Raw genomic sequence first — 16,997 nt, 5'->3', positions numbered from 1 at the left:
GAGCGCAGCTCGCGCGGCGAGGAGAATGGGGGAGGGGTGTGGACGGACAACAACAACGTCGTATGGAGGGACAAGGCGAGTGAATGAGATACAGTCGCATCTAAAAAAAAAAAGCCTGACAAGGTGACGCCCTCCTGCCCTCCCTCCCGTTTCGGCACGACTCTGCGGGAAATGGCACGTCCTTTGTGAGAATAAAAAATAACAGAAGAGTGCACACAATAAACACATACAAAATCAGCTTTTTAGTTTTCAGAAAGACACAATAATTACAATGAAAATTCCACTAGAAAAAAAAACATACACACCAGCTCTCAGATTTCAGGAAACAATAAGTAGAATTCAAGAATTCACAGCAAGAAAGAACAAAAAACAGTTCTCAGTTTTCATAAATAAACAATAATTACAGTACAAGATTTTATAGAGGGAAAAAAAATTACCTCTAGGTTTTCTGAAAGAAACAAAAAGTTAAAATACACGTTTTTTACTGTAATTCCAAAAGGTACATGTCTAATTTCTTTTTACATCCTTGTTCAGATTTCGCATCTTGTGCCATGGTAAAAATTGCGGGGTGACTGTTTAGAACGCTGGGAATCTGGTAGCTCAATTTCTGGTGCCCGTAGTTTGTGCGAGTTTTTGGCTTTGTGTATATTACCTGCCTAAACTCGTATTCATGTCTTTTGTGACGTGTGTTTTCTGTCAAAGTCATTAGGGTCAGTCCTTATGTGGGGATAAATAGTTAGAGTTTTTTTATTTAGAATGTTCATAATTGTCAATACCTGATGTTTCTTAAATAATGGAGAACTGTGACTGATGTAGGGTGCGTTGTCAATTACGCGTAAGACTTTTTTTTTGGAGCCGGTATAGGTTTTCTATGTTTGTTTTTCCTGTTGAACCCCACACTAGAAGGCAGTAGTTAAGGCGAGAATGTACTAGACTGTAGTACAGTTGCCTTTTGAACCAAGCTGGTAGTAAATATTTAATCTTGTAAATAATACCAATGCACCGGGATATGTCCGTTCGAAGTTTTTCAATATGTGGAGACCAACTTAAATTTTCATTGAACACAATGCGAAGGAATTTGTGTGAACTAACTTGTTCAATAGATTCGCCTCTGAAATTGACGAAAACCTGTTGCCGTAAAGGTATACCCATACGTGGTGTATGAGATAAAGGTATACCATTGTACTCATTCTTCATGATCGATGCGTGTATTGATGCGTGTGTTGTGTTATCTAGAACCATTACTTTTTCGCTATCTTCAAATAGCAGTTTTGACGCAAGGGAATTCCTGTTTCACGCACGAGCCGCCTGTCCAGAGATCTTATCAGAACTTTTTGATCCACCAAACGGTCCATAAGGAAATGCAATAGCTTTTACAGGGCGCCGTCGGCCCTACTAAGAAAGCTTTCGCTTTAAAATGCGCTATTTGTGCAGGTATCAAAGAGGCAGCCAAACCCAACTCCTGCAGGCCAAGAAAATGACCTTAGGAGATCTGTTGTATTACACCTTGCGTGAGGCTTCCTCGGTCTATACGTGGACTTTTCAAACGTGCCAGCAATCCTAGGAAGCGTGCTGAGCTATCGCTTTGCACTTGTCTTCGGATCTTCTCAGGCCTTGAGCTTGCAGGGCAGACTCGTTACGTAAATCGGTGAACTTGCGCTCCTGCATAGCCGGTCCTCGGCTTGCTACGAAATCTCCGAGGCATGAAAAGTCGCTGGAGGAACCCGCTGAAGGCGCTACCTTGCCAGCGTGTCTCCGTTGATAGCCCGGGAGATGCAGAGGGACCGGACGCGGCAGTGACGCTGGCAGCGACGTTGTCGGCAACTACCGCTTTGAACGCATGTCAGCCCACGAACGTTGAAAGGCGTGCTCAAATATTTTTTACTCTTAAGTATAGGACGCTAGAACCCGTCGGGTCTGTTTATCGTAATGGGCGACGGCTCCAAAATGGGGTCACGCGCCTGCGCAGTAGGAGAGAGTGACGTCAGCGGCCGAGCGCCAGAGCAGGAGCGTTTTGGAGGATTTCCGTGTACAAAAGGATGCCTGCCAGTTGGGAGCTCCCGTCCTCGTGTCCGGGCATCATCTGAAGATTTATCAAGCGAAAACTAAAGTGACTCGAAAGACGCATATATCAAGCGAATGGGAGTGTCTCGCCGGAACACGAAGAAGCATCTAAGCAAACCAGGTTGTCGCAAGACCAAGCACTCCAAACACGGAATCGTGTTTACGCATCTACGAGCGTATAGAAGCCACAGGTTTGTCCTTTCGTTTTTAATAATTTAAATGCTTTTTGTATGTGGTGAATAAAAGCGGAAAGTCATTGCATTTAGTTACCATAAAACATGTGTTTATTATATTACTGCTGTACGCACGTCAAGTCACCCAAATGATCAATCAAAAAGGTCATCCTGTTCCCCCCGTTCTTAAACTTTCCGGTGTTCTAGTAAGCCTATAAGACGACCCAGCGGGTGCATCGCCGACATTAGTCAACGTCCTTTCTGTTGGTGCGGCGAAAGAATTGGATGTTAGCCCTTGAAAATACGCAACAAAAGCGACGCAGGGTTTGGGGGATAATGCATCTTCTAGGGTGCTTAATAGCTGAACGCCGTTACGTGACGTCCAAGGATTGTAATACCTTTCGCGGTGCATACTGGTGGAAGAAAGAAACGTTGAGTGAGTCCAGCTGAAAGGCACTTTTCAAGAAGGGGAGGAGGAGAGAAGAGGAAGAAACATCGGAAAAAAAAATATTACATGTGGGAATACATCCTGCGAAAACTGAATAAACGTGCTTGAAAGGAGTACACCCGAGGAAGGTATTCAGAAGGTTTCGCGGAGGATTGGCCGGAGGAAACCTCGTACTTTACCTAATGCTGTCCAAAACGCTTACATGCTTCGGGCTATTGAGCGCAGACTTGTGTACATTAAAATGATTTTTCACTACGTCGCGCTTGTTTTGAAATAAAATCGTTTCGACGAAAATAGGCCTTCCAAAGCTGCACTCGAAACTACCTGTGTCGGAAGCTGAAGTGGAGAGTAAAGTAAGCAATCGAGTCCACAAGTTTCTTTTTAGCCGTTGCCATTTTTCTGGCGGGAGGGGTTGAAACGCTGAGTAGTCGCACCGTTTGTTATTTTTATTACATTTAAACATCCGTGCCGTACCGTACCCACTGCAGAGTATATTTTGACGTAGAAATAGCATCAAGTAGTCACTCGTTCTTGGAGGCAGCAAACTTGTAACAAGTTAGTTTTATTTTGGTCTACTACTGTGCTGTATCGAAAAGGCGCAGCATTTGCAAAGATACAACACTAAGAAAGAGAGCTGTGCTTCATGGTTCTATAGGAGGTAAAAGAGAGGTCAGTAAACCTGCGTTTTTTTTTTTTTTTTTGTCCAACGTAAGTGCTTGCTGTAGGGCGAGAAATAAGAAACGCGGATTTTGATGAGGTGAGAGGCTTGAAGTTTAGAGTGCTTTTAAGAACCAATTCCTTGAAGTGCACTACTGTATACCTGCCCAAGCATTATAAGTTCTATGATCGGTTTTTTCTTGAACGCTGGGTTCTTTCCAAATATATCTCGCGATGAGTCCACTTGGTTGCATGCATGAGTAGAAACTATCTGTGAGTTTATCTAAATTAAGTTAGGCTTAGTCACGAGGGCGGCTGTAGATACAATAGCAGCAGTACTCGGCTCACTGTGTCGCCTTCATGGTTCACGGAGGATGTGCGTCCAAATCGCATTTCGAAGCTTTTAAATACCGGATCTGAAGGGACTGCTAAAAAACGAATGGGAAGATTCAATTAAAACGCAGCAGCAGTTTTCTTTGACAGGCTGAATCGAATTATATCAACGCGTCCTTTGCTTGCTCCGCACATGCATGGACGGGCACCAATCAGAACAATCCCAGACAAGCCGTGCTCCAGACTTCGAAATATCTCCCCAGCTTAGGTCGTCTATTTTTCCGCATAAGATGCGGCCCGATACACGCTGCATATTATTTAGCCAAACCCAAAGCCTGCCCCGTGGGTATGGCGTTTCAATCCACTTACGGTTCTCTCATGACCGTTGGGAAAGTTCGTTATATATGATGCGAAACGCGAGGATTTACTCCTATGGACTTCCGAACCATTTAGAACGCTTGGAGGCATTTATCGTATCTGTTACATCATCCAGACAAGCGAATTTGTTTACCGTTCGCGTGGCAAAAGCTATACCTGAATCTTGTGAATGAAGTTCGAAAAAATTCATGCTAAGAGCCAGCCCGAACGCATTAACCCAGGAATCGCGTATGACGAAATCACAAATTGATTTAACGAAATGCGTGTCCACCAACGAAGACTGGGACGCGGGGGATGGACGCACTCGTTTGTCGTGCTGCAATGGCCGCATGCAACTCTTGCATTGCAACTCTTTGTAAAAAAATCACCATCAATCGTGGTTCCTGTCGTTTTCGTCTTGCCGCCATGTAACATTACTGTCCAGAGGAATAAATCTTCAACTGGCCGCATTACTCACCAGCGAGCAGTAGCTACTCCTCCGCGCCCTCCAGACCAAACACTTTCCCACACTGAAATCTAAGGGTTGACGAAATCTCGTCTGGTCGGGTAAAAGATTCATAGTTAAAGAAACTGGTGCTTAAGGCTTCCGTATAGAAGCCGAAACGTCTTCTAGCCTTTTAAATGCAGAGCATTTCAGTAACTCACGATGTCACCCGCGTTGACGTCCGTAGTCCGCATCGCTCCCCCTACACTATATAAAAAAATAATACTTACGGGCGCCAGGTGTCGATCCCACGACTCTGCGGGCGGAACTCAAGGTACATGGTGCTCTACCAACTGGGCCACAAAGCCGACACAGAACGGAAGGTTACGAACGCGCCTTATATCCTTGACTCACTCAACCGTCGGCCACAGGTGCGCCCTCTCCCCCGCGTCCTCCTTGCCTTCTCTCCGCTCGCAACACCCTCTCTCGCCGCGTTCGGTTCGGGCGCACAACAGGTGGGGACTTGCGCAACACCCTCTCTCGCCGCGTTGGGTTCGCGCTGAGCAACAGTCGGTTCGCGCGCAAGAACAGCTAGGGGCGCTCGCATCACGCTCTCTCGCTGCGGTCGATTCGCGCTTAAACCACATATGTCGTTCGCGCGCGCTTAGGTCGCTAACATCTGTGGCGTGATCGTGACGTCAACATCACGCGTTCGTGTGGTGGCACGATTTCGGCGCTATAACACTATCTCGCGAGGGGCATTGGATTGGATTCGATTGGATTGGCTTGGCTTGGCTTGGCTTGGCTTGGCTTAGATTGGTTTGGATTTGGATTGGATTGGATTGGATTAAAGTAAATTGTGTGGGATTGTGTTGGATTGTGTTACGTCATAGCCACGCCACGTTGCGTCATAGCCGCTCCACGTTGCGTCATAGCCGCTCCACGTTGCGTCCTAGCCGCGGCAGGGGGTTCACGGCACGTTTCACCATCGACTTCATCGACAATGTCTACGCTGGAAGACAACAATTACAACAACAACAACCAATACGTAATCCATACGACTTGCAGGCGCGCCCCCCGCGGAAATGCTCTGCATTTGATCGTGCCCCTCGCGAGGGGGATGTTTCTTTTTTTTTAACTAAACCTTTGGTCGGCGATCACCAGTTTTTTTTCAAATATCAACTTTACCTCACTCTACCCGAAGTCACATTTTAGATGCGACGCTGAAAGCATCTCTTGTCGGCGGCCCTGTCCTTCCTGCGTGCGCCCGTCGTCGTCGTCGGCGTCCGCACTCCCCTCCGCTCACCCCCTCTCCTCTCCGATAGCGAACACTCTCTCGCGAGGGGCATTGGATTGGATTCGATTGGCTTGGCTTGGCTTGGATTGGATTGGATTAAATTGGATTGTGTTGGATTGTGTTGCGTCATAGCCGCGGCAGACGCACTGGCGCCGGCGCGTGCCCAGGTCAGAGGGAACACTCTCTCTCAACAACTGCGGGTGTGCGGCCCAGCGCGCTCTCACTCCGCCGGTGGGTGGCGCTGCGCGCGGTGCTGCGCATGTGCAGTACACTCTCTATCCGCGGTCTCCTCTCATTCGGGCGCGCTGCGCATATAACCGGTGTGCCGCTCTCCGGCGGCCTTTCGGTCGACGGTTGCTCTCCGTTGCGCTTGAACCCCCCTCAGCATCGCATCACACCAGGGTTCCCGTGAGGGGAGGTCGGCGTAATTTTTATCTCGTACCCGCTTCCCCTAGTATTCTACAGGACCCTGGAACCTTCTGTGGCATAGTGTGCGGCTATGACAGAGCCCCACTCCAAACTCCCCCGTCCTCGATGACGATAGTCGGCTGGTCGAGAGTGCAGCTGGCGCGGCCCGGGCTTGAGGTATCTTCATAAACCTTCCTGAAGTCGCTGTTTCGTCAAATCATTGGCGAACCAAACAGAAAAAGGTCATACAAATACCCAGCGCGTTCACAGGAATTATGGACTGTACCTTTTACGCATTTGACCTTTTTGCCGCCAGATAATTAGACACTCTTTGCCTTTCTTGATAAATCACTACTTCGCCCATGGCATTATTATATAGGTGCAGCGATGTTGAGCTGAAAGAAGCTCACAAGAGTTAATGCTGAGCAAGCGTGAATGATGCCACAACACCGATTTTCCGCAACCCCTTCTGCAGCAACCGGGGCTTGGACTCCGTCAAGTGATTTTACGCTTTCTTCGAGCACCGCTTGGTAGGCAATAAACTGTTTTGTTCATCTTGGACTACAAGGAAACCGTTCGTACAGTTCTCAGCAAAGATGTTCATTCTCTCTCTCTCTCTCTCTCTCTCTCTCTCTCTCTCTCTCTCTCTCTCTGTCCGTCTCATTGCTTCTTTCAAAGGGATTGACCATAATGTAGCATATCGTTGCAAGGCAGGGAGTCACGGAGGGGATGAATTTACACCACGTATAAAAAACGGTAACCTGGCGACGGCGGGAACGTATGGAGAGAATTACGCTGTCTCTCGAACGACACCGCCCTGCGCCATTTATGTTTTGCTTTATTCGTGGTCAGACTAATTGCGAACGGGAGTTCCTTGTTATCCTCCTTGTTCGAGCACCTTGTGGCGACAGGGCTGGTTAGACCCGCTAACACAAGAACGGACACGCATATGCGCACGCGTTCACTGGTCCAAATAAGCTTCTGACTTCAAATAGTAAATACAAGTTTGGGTGATTAGAAAGCCTGCTTTGTCCCAATAGCAATGATCCAATTTGATCGCAAACTCCGAACAAATAATGGAGACAGTAAAGAAAGCGTATGAAGCAGTGGTGACTGCCGAGCCACCTTCCGGTAACTTTTCTATGGGGTCACATAATCTCGTTTGAGCGATTGGCGGCCGCCTAACTAACCCACCGCTAAGACACATGACGGGACGGTAATAGTGGGGTCCCTAGTTCTGCTTGATTGCATTACTTGAATACTAACGTTCAGTTAGCACACTGAAAGTTATGTTTTTAGTGCTGGCCCATATGACGTCACTCCTCACCATAACACGTCATTGTAGCGCTAAATTTAGAAATTGTTCAATACTTCTTGTGTTTTTTTTCTGTTGGAATGGCTGGAGTGTTGCTGAGTGAGGTACTGAGCCCCAGTACTTTCAAATTAAACAAATTTGTGTAGGAACGACGCCCCTTAGGGGCTCGGGCTGTCGGCGTCTCCTGTCGTCGTCGTCGCTAACGTCTCATGTAGACATGGTACTAAAACACTGGGACGCTCGTTTACGCCTCGCGCTTCGGGGTTGAAAGACAAGAGACTTTTACAGCAAAGCTGTATACTTCTACCCCCCAGCGGTTTCATCTACGTCGACAAAAATTTACACCATCTTCCCGCGAGGGGAACCATGGGGTAGATGCGACGCATCGGGGGTTGCCGTTGCGTTATTCACATCATCGGACGATGTCATCGGAGCGCCGGCGACGGAACGACTGAGCGGAGCGGCGCACTTACCGCGTTTATATGCAGCGGAATGAGAGAGAGCAGCGCATAGCAGCGCATAGCAGTGCATGCGCATGTGTTAACCGAACGCAAGCGCGAGCGCATGCTGCGCGCTAACGCACAGCTGGCATGGCGACGGGAGCGAGCTGACCGCGCTGATGCACAGATGGCGCTGCGGTGAGAGCGGCGGAGCGCACAGCTGCCGCGCCGAGGATGCGGACTACGCCGCGACAACGACGCGGGACAAGGCGAGTTAAAGAGATGCGTCACATCTAAAACTCCAAGGCGGCAATAATACACTTATACACTGCATACTTCGCCCCTCCTCAGGTTTCAGACCCGGGAATTTTGGGTGTGTCTTAATGGCCCCTTTCAGTGAGTCGCAGTTGTCAGAAAGGGCAGTGAGGACTCGGCACTGTTTCTCGCAGAAGCGGCGAATCTGACGGCGCTGGTCACTCATCTTTCTCCATTTTAGAGTTCATTCCCCGTTTTATAAGAACGAGCCGTTATAAGAGTGACGGTGGATACGCGTGCCGGCGTTCGTGCGTAACAAATTAGCGTAATTTAGGGGCCACATTTGGCGGCCGCTAGGGCTCGAAATCTCGGCTTGCCCATGCAAAGGAGTTTAATCTTCCACTCCTGACCGACAATTCAAGTGGCCATGGAGTAACGTGAAAACACAATAGTTGCTCCTCACAATTTCGTGGAATTACTGTGCGGTCGATGACCGCTTTTCAGATTTCGCCGGGGGCCGGACGAGTGCTTGATAATTGCGTACAACCGGGCAACAAAGGCGCGCGCGTCCGCCAGACCGGGCTAGAGCGGCGTCCGCCGCTCTAGCCCGGCCGTGGCCGACGCTGGTGCTGCGCTCGGGACTCCGCCCCCGCGAATTCCAGGTAACGGCTGGCAGAATCTCTGGTTTCACTCTTTGTAGAGCCGAGTGACGTCGCATGGGCAGTTGTTGTGAATGTCGTTTGAAGCTTTGCTTTTCTTTCGCCTTCACAGCGTGGATTGGAGACAATTTTTTTCTATTAATCTGTATTTATTTACGTCCTAGAAAAGGCAACCCCCGCGGCAAGAGCGGAGCGCAAGGATCACCCCAAACACTTTGCATATGAGTAGCGTGTGCCTTTGTGGCGGGATGGGATTGACATCGGCTTCGTAACGTGAGGGACGCTGGTCCGATCCCGACCAGGGGGAGCAGTGATCTTTTTGAAGCCTCGGTTTGGGTGCATGACGCCGGAAGATCTACTGCGTACTTAATATTTAGGCCGAGACTCTCTACTGGCGAGTTGTCATGTGTTCAGCACTCTTAGGTAAATCGTCTTCCTCGCTCTTTCTTTTCAGGTGACCACGTGGAGGTGGCCGCATCTGTGCCGTTGGAATCAGCCGCAAGCAACTGTAAGTTTCATTTCTGTTTTGTTCGACGCCGCTCGCGCCAGCGCCAGGCAGCGTGTGTTTTTTTTGTGTTTTTAATCTCGCGTAAGCTGGACGCCGGTTTTCAACTCAAGCTTTTTTAATTATATTGATATGCCTACTAATGGCATGTAAATGCTTTTTTAAACACACAGTAAACCATATATCGAAGTCTTCGTTTGGCTTCGTAATAAACAATACTTCGTTATACCCGGAGTTTGTCTGCTGTCATTGCACTGGCGCGGGAACTGTGAAATACTTCGAATAAGGTAGCATTTCGAAAATGGCACTTTGTTATAACGAAGATTTGCAGTACAATGTAATTTTTGTTTGCTTAGTGTTTGTTTAACTCTTCCCAAGGTTACGTGTGCACTAAGCAGCGCTGACGTATGAACCGCGCTACCGTTGACAGTACATTGAAAAGTTTTTGCCGAAACATGACTTCGTGCTCGGGGTCACTTTTAACGAAGGCGTATAGATGGCGCTAGTAGCTTTTCGCAGCACCAAAAACAGGGGATGAAAATTTGGCGCGGGCACCCAGTACTCAGGGCTTCAAGATCTGCTACATTTGAAAAATGAAAGCCAGTTCCACGCCTGTGAAATCTGCTGAAACAGCGGAGGGGGAGTCACTCACAACGCCGCTCGCCGCTGTATGTTGGTACTCGAAGCTCTCCCACGGAGGTCTGGTAGTTTGTCGTTGCATATACAGTCGAACCTCATTACAACGAAGTAGCATCGGGAGAGCAACTTAGTTTGTTATATCCGATATTTGTTGTAACAGTAGAAGTACAAATGAGCTCTAACAAATCGATAGTCTGGCTCGCGCAAAAATACTTGATACACAAATGCATTTTATAGACTTCTAACCCACTGTGAACCATGTAGTGCGTGAAATTACAACAGAATATAGTTCACTTGACAAAACAGGCCCGCGTCTCTATTTATTTGAAGGATGTGATCTTCATCTGGACCGCACTGAGCAGGACGGAGTTTTCCCCAGTGTCCATGAATAAAAGGGCCTTTATACTTCTGCAGTTTCGGATGCCAGATGGTTTATCCGAGTAGCTTCTCAGCTTCGTGGTCAAGTATTTCTTCGTTATATCCTATATTTCGCGCGGTTTCAGTTTCGTTATAAAAGAGTGTGTCACTGAAATAAAGCGTGACCGACCAAAGTTAGGATTTCGTTCACTATAGCAGATAATTCGCTATATCAGTGTTCTTTATAACGAGGTTCAACCGTATGCATATACAGGAAGGTGGAAGTGCGCCGCTTGCCGAGATATTGCACTGGATGGCCGTCGAGGCGGTGGCGCTATCTGTCAGCCCAGCGGGGTACCTTCGCCAGACGTGACGGGCATCATCACAGGTTATTTCAAGCCCCTAAACAGCTCAGCTTTTAATAACTCGCTTCGAAATAAGTCACCCGTGGAGGAATCGCTCGCAGTCTGAACGGGCTGTATATACTCCTCGCAGTAAACTGTTTGCGAAGGGCAGTTGTATAATAATCATCACCCACTGCTTCTCCGTTAAAAAATAAATAATGGTTACGGTACACATTATAGCTTGGTGAATAATAACTCTATTTTATGGGTAGATTCATCATCATCCGCCATCCACTCAGTGTCGCTTTTACGAGATTAGGGCTAGCATTACACTCGTTACTATGCAGCACTCGTCCTCCTGTTAGGGCGTATAAGTTGATGATGATGATGATATGCCGGGACATATGAAGGCACGCGAAGGCTACCATACGAAGGCACGCGAAGGCTACCGATAATCTGTGATACTGAAAATTACCAAGATTGTGCCGGTCACAGGAGGCTAATCATACCTTGGCTCCAGCAAGCAATGATTCAGAAATCTCTCGCGGAAACCGAAATCTGCTTGCGTCCTTCGAATGCGAAAGCAGTACCGGACGACGAGCAGCGATTCGAGCAGTAAAATGAATTCGACGCTTTCCCCATCGCAAAACAAGGGCCAGTGAAATTCGCAATGCAGTGCCTACTGCATCTTAGTGCGAAGGATGAACCGGGGAATCCAACATCTCTTCCGGCTGATAGGCACATGTGGTCTCTAAATCAGAGGCGCATACTTCTTGGAGCCCTAGTTACGATCCCAGTATCTCAGACATATCCATCTTTTCTATCAAAACTGACCGAAGGGAACTGGGGCAGCAGGGCATTCATATTTGGAATCACGCTCTGGCATATTTCTCTGCTGCCGGTACCTCGTGCTAACCTAACCACGCTTGTTTCTTCTCAACCGCATTTTCCCCTCGCTACCCCAGCGGGCTAACAGCAGAAGAAACGTGTTCGTTCCTTTTTTTACTTCAGGCCCTCCGAATAGCAACAACGCTGCAGATTCTTTTTTTCTGTGTGACGATCGCTAGAAATATTGTTTCGGTCCACAGCAATATGCTCCTGTAGCCTGTGTCTTGCATCTCGTGCGGTAACCTTATTCCCACTTCTAATAAAGAAATTACCATGTTTTTTAATCTCACGCGCCATCGCACATGTCGCTGTTGCTGAGATCGGGTCCCGCGTCCTGTGAGACGTAAGCCGTGTACAAAACCCTGAATTCAGCGATAGCAGAAGGCCAGCCCTGACGTCAGCAGTTTATCTAGAGATCAGCATCGTTGAGTCGCATTCACGATATATATATATATATATATATATATATACTTGAGAAAATGGTAGACGCACGATTAAAAACAAAAACAGTGGTTTACTGACGTTTCGACTGGAGGACCAGTCAAGATGAAGACTGGTCCTCCAGTCGAAACGTCAGTAAACCACTGTTTTTGTTTTTAATCGTGCGTCTACCATTTTCTCAAGTATTTCTTCTGGCTCCTCGAGAAGTTTCTTTTACTGCTTATATATATATATATATATATATATATATCGCACAGCTGAGAAGTGCTGAAAGGGCCTGCTGTCGTAATCTAATGGGGCATTGTTTGCACACGCGGCTGCTGCCAGTGTGAATCTTGCTGTTCGAGGATTGAAATCCCAGCCCGCACCGATGTCTGCGCTCTAGGTGTCTAGTGGCCGGAGAAGCGCCGCGCTGGTCGTTTCTCGGCCGCCCGGCCTGTCAGACGGAGAGTGCTCTATCGGCGATAACGCGATTACGCGCGTCCCCGTGGACGTGTCTCGAGGGGATCTCCTCACTGATCCCGTTTCGCCGTCTGATTGGTCCTGTGCGTGACCAATCAGGCCGGAGGAGAGCGGCTCCCGGTGAGCGGTCGCTATCGATTGAGCCGATGGGGAGAAGACAAGAAGGAAGCTACGGGAGGGAGGTCACGTAAAGGAGTCTTCTCGGGCAAGTTCCTGCTGTTCGCGGGGAGTCGGTGAATGTTCTATTTGCCCATATCATAGGATAAGGTCGGATGCGGGTAAGATACGTGACTATATTTCATTATTGGAACACCGCATATAAGGAACTGGAAGGGAGATGGAGAAAAAAGTGTGCTGTTGGACGAGTTGGTTGTTCATTTTTAAAGAACAGGTCTAGCATGAGTAGAAACAAGGACACACAACGACGTGGCTTAACGTGGTGTCCGTGTAGATTGTGCCAAGTGCGTGAACGCGTGTTGATTTGGTGGTGTGCTATCATGGGTTTACATTTTTCTTTTTCGTTGTTGTTGTTCTATCTTTTATTTATTTTTTTACTGATGTTAACATGAAGGGTAAGTATAAAAGGTGCGATGTTTCTCTCATTCAATTCAGTTGGAAGTCGACGCTAGTGCCGCCGTCTTTCTGTGTCCTTGTTTCTGTTCGCGCTGTAGCTGTTTTTTCAAAATACCCTGGCCAGTTTTGTACCTGTTTCAGCCGCACTGCCTGTCACTAACTCAGTCGTAAACGCCATCTTCCTCGAGCCTACTAGCCAACAAGAATAATGGAGAATCCAGCTTCATTTAACAACAGGGACGGCACTAAACCTATATTATAAATCAGGCTTTGAAATCCATATTTTCGGCAAAACGAAAGTGGTGCTTCGTGAAACTCGGAGGTTTCGTTTCTTGCTGAATGTCCTGTAGAAGGAGCGAACATGCTCACCGTGGCCGTGCCACGGCCGCGCGACTTGCCCGTAAAGCTGGCTTCTTAGCAGGCACACGTATGTTGCGGTGTAGGTAACGAAAAAGGTTGCTGCAGAGGGAAAGCATCGCAGTGATGGCAGTCATGTGATAATTTATACCAGAGGAACCAAAAGCGATAAGATAACGCCGGCTCCGTCTAACCGCATGACGTTAGTGTAATATCTGTAAGTTGTGGTCACGTACGGGCGAACGTACTTATGTTCCGCCATTGACGAATCGGCCAACTAGCCATCATCTGACATTCACTGGAAGGATTGCTGCAAATACATCTTTTATCTGCACTGCAACCTTCTCGACCAGAATTTCTGTTGCAGAATTTCTATTGTTCGCCGCAGTTGAGCCTAAATCGTGTAGTTGGGGCTTGCTTCCCGTTTTTTTTTTTTAATTCGAAAGTTTGCCCTGCGGCATAATAGATATAGGCGCTTACAGAAACACGAACAAGTTAGTTTCGTGTATAAAGTTCAGGAGTTGTCGGTGACACGGTCCATGCACCCAGCGTTGCAGGTCAGGAGGGCGGCCAGGGTGGAGACCGGTTGCACGAAGGTGCCGCAGGCGAACTTGATGCAATCCCGGGCAGGCCCAGAGCAGGTGCTGCACATTCACGTCCCCAATGGCAGTGGTGCAGAATGGACAGGTGGATCCGTATGGGCCGCGGTATTCCGATGGCCAGGAGGCAGTCACGGACGGCGTAAGGGCCACCCCAACGCGTAATCTCCGCAGCGCAACCTCCTCTCGGCGAGTTAAGTCGCCAGGGAGGTTTGAACCACACGGTGGTATGAGTGCTCGTGTGGTGCGCCGAAGATTTTCCTTTTGTCGTTCCAGGTGCCCGCGAGCGTCTTCGGGGAAAGGTAGTAGTGGCCGCATGACTGTGCTCGGGTGGCTAGCTGAGTCTGCCTCCGTATTGCCAGGCACAGATGAGCGGGGCACCCATTCGATGCGTATCCGCAGCGCCGTGCTTCTTGCCAAGCGATGAATGGCATCGGAAAAGGATGTCGATTGTGCCACGCGACGAATGTCATGTATGGCTTGCGTAGAGTCAGTCCGGATGATTAGTCGTGAGTACGGCCCCGCCCTGACAAAAGGTAGTAATGAGACCAGTCCATCGTGTATTGCAGCTAATTCAGTAAGATACACGGGTGGCAGTGGATTGGCGGCATATGAACAGGTTTGGTCAACCTCCGGTAGCTGGGGACACACCAGTGCGGTGTGTACCATGCCATTTTTAGCGCTGGCATCTACATACGCAATGATTGCGTCGGTGTCTGTACAATGAAGACCAGAGACCTGTGCCGTGGCCTTGCGAGGGACTGGGCGACGGAGACGACCGATGGGTTTGTTTTCTGTCAACTGTACTCGCTGCCATGGAGGGAGTTCCGACCCTTTCACAGCTGTATCTGCTACAACAAAGCCCATGTAATGGGCTAGTGCAGCAGCTGCACCGATGTTCGAGAGCTTACAGGTGCGGGCAGAACGGCGTTGATGTACCAGCTCATCGATAGTGTTGAGCTGGGCCTCGGCCTGTAGAGTTGGAACCGGGGTCATTCGGGGCAGACCAGTAACAACCCACATGGCATCTCGGTTAATTGCTTCGAGGCGATCCCAGTCCCTCATCGTGAGATGGTGGAACTGGGCCTGATACACGAGTCGGGGTTGTAAAATAGACTGCACCAGGAGGCGAGCAATTCTAGTTCGCGACCCGCCAGCCTTCGTTGCTATTCTGCGTATCAGGTGGATTGTGCGTGCAGCACTCTCCTTTGCCCCCTTCACCCATGGAGCCGCAGATCCTGACGAGGCAACGTCGAGGCCAAGCACCCGTAGACTTAAAACTTCTTGTAATGGTTGCTGATCAATAAACAACCGGACAGGTCGGTTCCCAAGTCGGCGGCGCCCGTTGTTATTAGCCACTGACATATATGCCGTTTTTTTCTTTTGAAAGTTCAAGCCCTACCTTGGCGCACCAGGAGTTGGTTGGGTCTAACGCCATTTGTAGTGCTCTTTCTTGTACATCGATTTCAGGGTGCACAGACCATACAGTAATGTCATCGGCGTACATTATGTACTTTGCGTCCGGAATTCCCGCCAACTGCCAGGCTAAGGGAAGCAAGGCGATATTAAATAATATTGGCGCCAGCACTGAGCCCTGTGGAACCCCACGATACGAGGTGAAATGGCCTGTAGCTTTACCGGCCAATCGAACAGAGAAGGTGCGGTTCCGAAAAAAGGCGTTCACAAATGTGCATACACGACTTGGAAGTTTGAGCCACTCAAGGATCGCAACAATAGCTTCGCGGCTGACGTTGTCGTATGCTTTCTTGATATCCATCGCCAGGACCGTTCGAATCCGACGAGAGCGACCTCCTATAAGGACCATAGAGGAGAAATGCTCGATTCCATCTTCAACACCCAATTGTGGCCTGAATCCAATTTGACCAGGGTGGTACCACGAATATCGCTCCAGCCACCACGAAAGGCGTGTCGCTAGCATGCGTTCCATCAGCTTGCATATCGTCGATGTAAGAGATATTGGCCGAAGGTTAGAAATTTGGTCTGGGGTCTTGCCTTGCTTCGGAACTACAACAATTTCCGCGTGGCACCACGAATCCGGAATGATGGCGGTAGTCCAAGCTGTGTTTATAGCCTCAAGTAATACATCGAGAGTGGTACCTTCAGTGTTCTTGAAGAGCTCGTAAGGAACGCCATCCGGTCCCGGTGCTGTTCTGGGCTTGGCATGGTCGATGGCGGCCAAGAGTTCCGCCATTGTGAAAGGAGCTTCCATCCCTGCTATGTCTCCACTCGTAGGCAACGAACCGGCTCCATTCGGCAAGCTGTTTTGCACAGTAAAGGGAGCTGACTGGATGTCAAAAGCGGGGAAGAAGCTACTTGCGGCTGTATAGACGAAAGTGGACGGGTCTTGCCCAGATGCTAGAAGTGCACTAGCCGCTGGATCTGGAGGGCGTTGACCGCGTTCCATTGCTCGAAATGTTCGCCAGACTGAAGAATTCGACGACGAAGGGCCAAGCGAAGCGCACCAGTCTAGCCAGCGGCCGCGCGTCAGTCGTCGTTCATGTCGACGTGCTGCTGCTGTGAGGCATTGAAGCTTCAGCCGAGCGTCGATTGACGTTGGGTTCCTCACTGAAGCAAGTTCAGCTTGGCGGCGGGCGGCCCACAGACGGCAGAGCTGCAGGTCTGGAGCCGGCCGGGATTCCTCCACCCAGGTAGTGCGGGTTTCTGCATCCAAAGCCGCACGGAGCCTGGGACAAGGGTCAGGTAAGGGGCTGGAGACCATCGTAGCTGACGCCGATCGATAGACGTCCCAGTCCACCACCCGACACAGTCTTCGAAGGCGATCCCTACGACCGGGAGAAAGGCCGAGATGAACAGGATGGTGATCGCTGCCCCAACAGTCTGGTTCACACATCCACGTCACTGCGCCGCTTCCTAACCACCAAGCTAAGTCAGGCGAGCGAGGAGTATCGCGTGGACGTTCACACCGACGTGTGGGCACTGAAACGTCATTTAGTAGCACA

The 16,997-nt window shown here is 49.2% G+C and overlaps 1 protein-coding gene across 3 annotated transcripts in view; it reads left to right on the top strand.

The window, feature by feature from the left end:
* Positions 1 to 16,997, top strand: part of LOC144141173 (putative diacylglycerol O-acyltransferase Mb3761c) — a 396,293-nt gene that overhangs the window by 158,961 nt on the left and 220,335 nt on the right. For all 3 annotated transcript variants that reach the window (XM_077672730.1, XM_077672728.1, XM_077672729.1), the window contains one exon: positions 9,306 to 9,359. The gene's annotated coding sequence lies outside the window, so the exon portion shown is untranslated. The remainder of the gene's footprint in view (positions 1 to 9,305; positions 9,360 to 16,997) is intronic.

The sequence above is a fragment of the Haemaphysalis longicornis genome, unplaced genomic scaffold (genome assembly GCF_048455015.1).
Source record: "Haemaphysalis longicornis isolate Haplotype H1 unplaced genomic scaffold, Haemaphysalis longicornis Haplotype H1 scaffold_6, whole genome shotgun sequence".
Classification (NCBI taxonomy): Eukaryota; Metazoa; Arthropoda; class Arachnida; order Ixodida; family Ixodidae; genus Haemaphysalis; species Haemaphysalis longicornis.
This window is presented reverse-complemented; position numbering and strand designations above follow the sequence as displayed.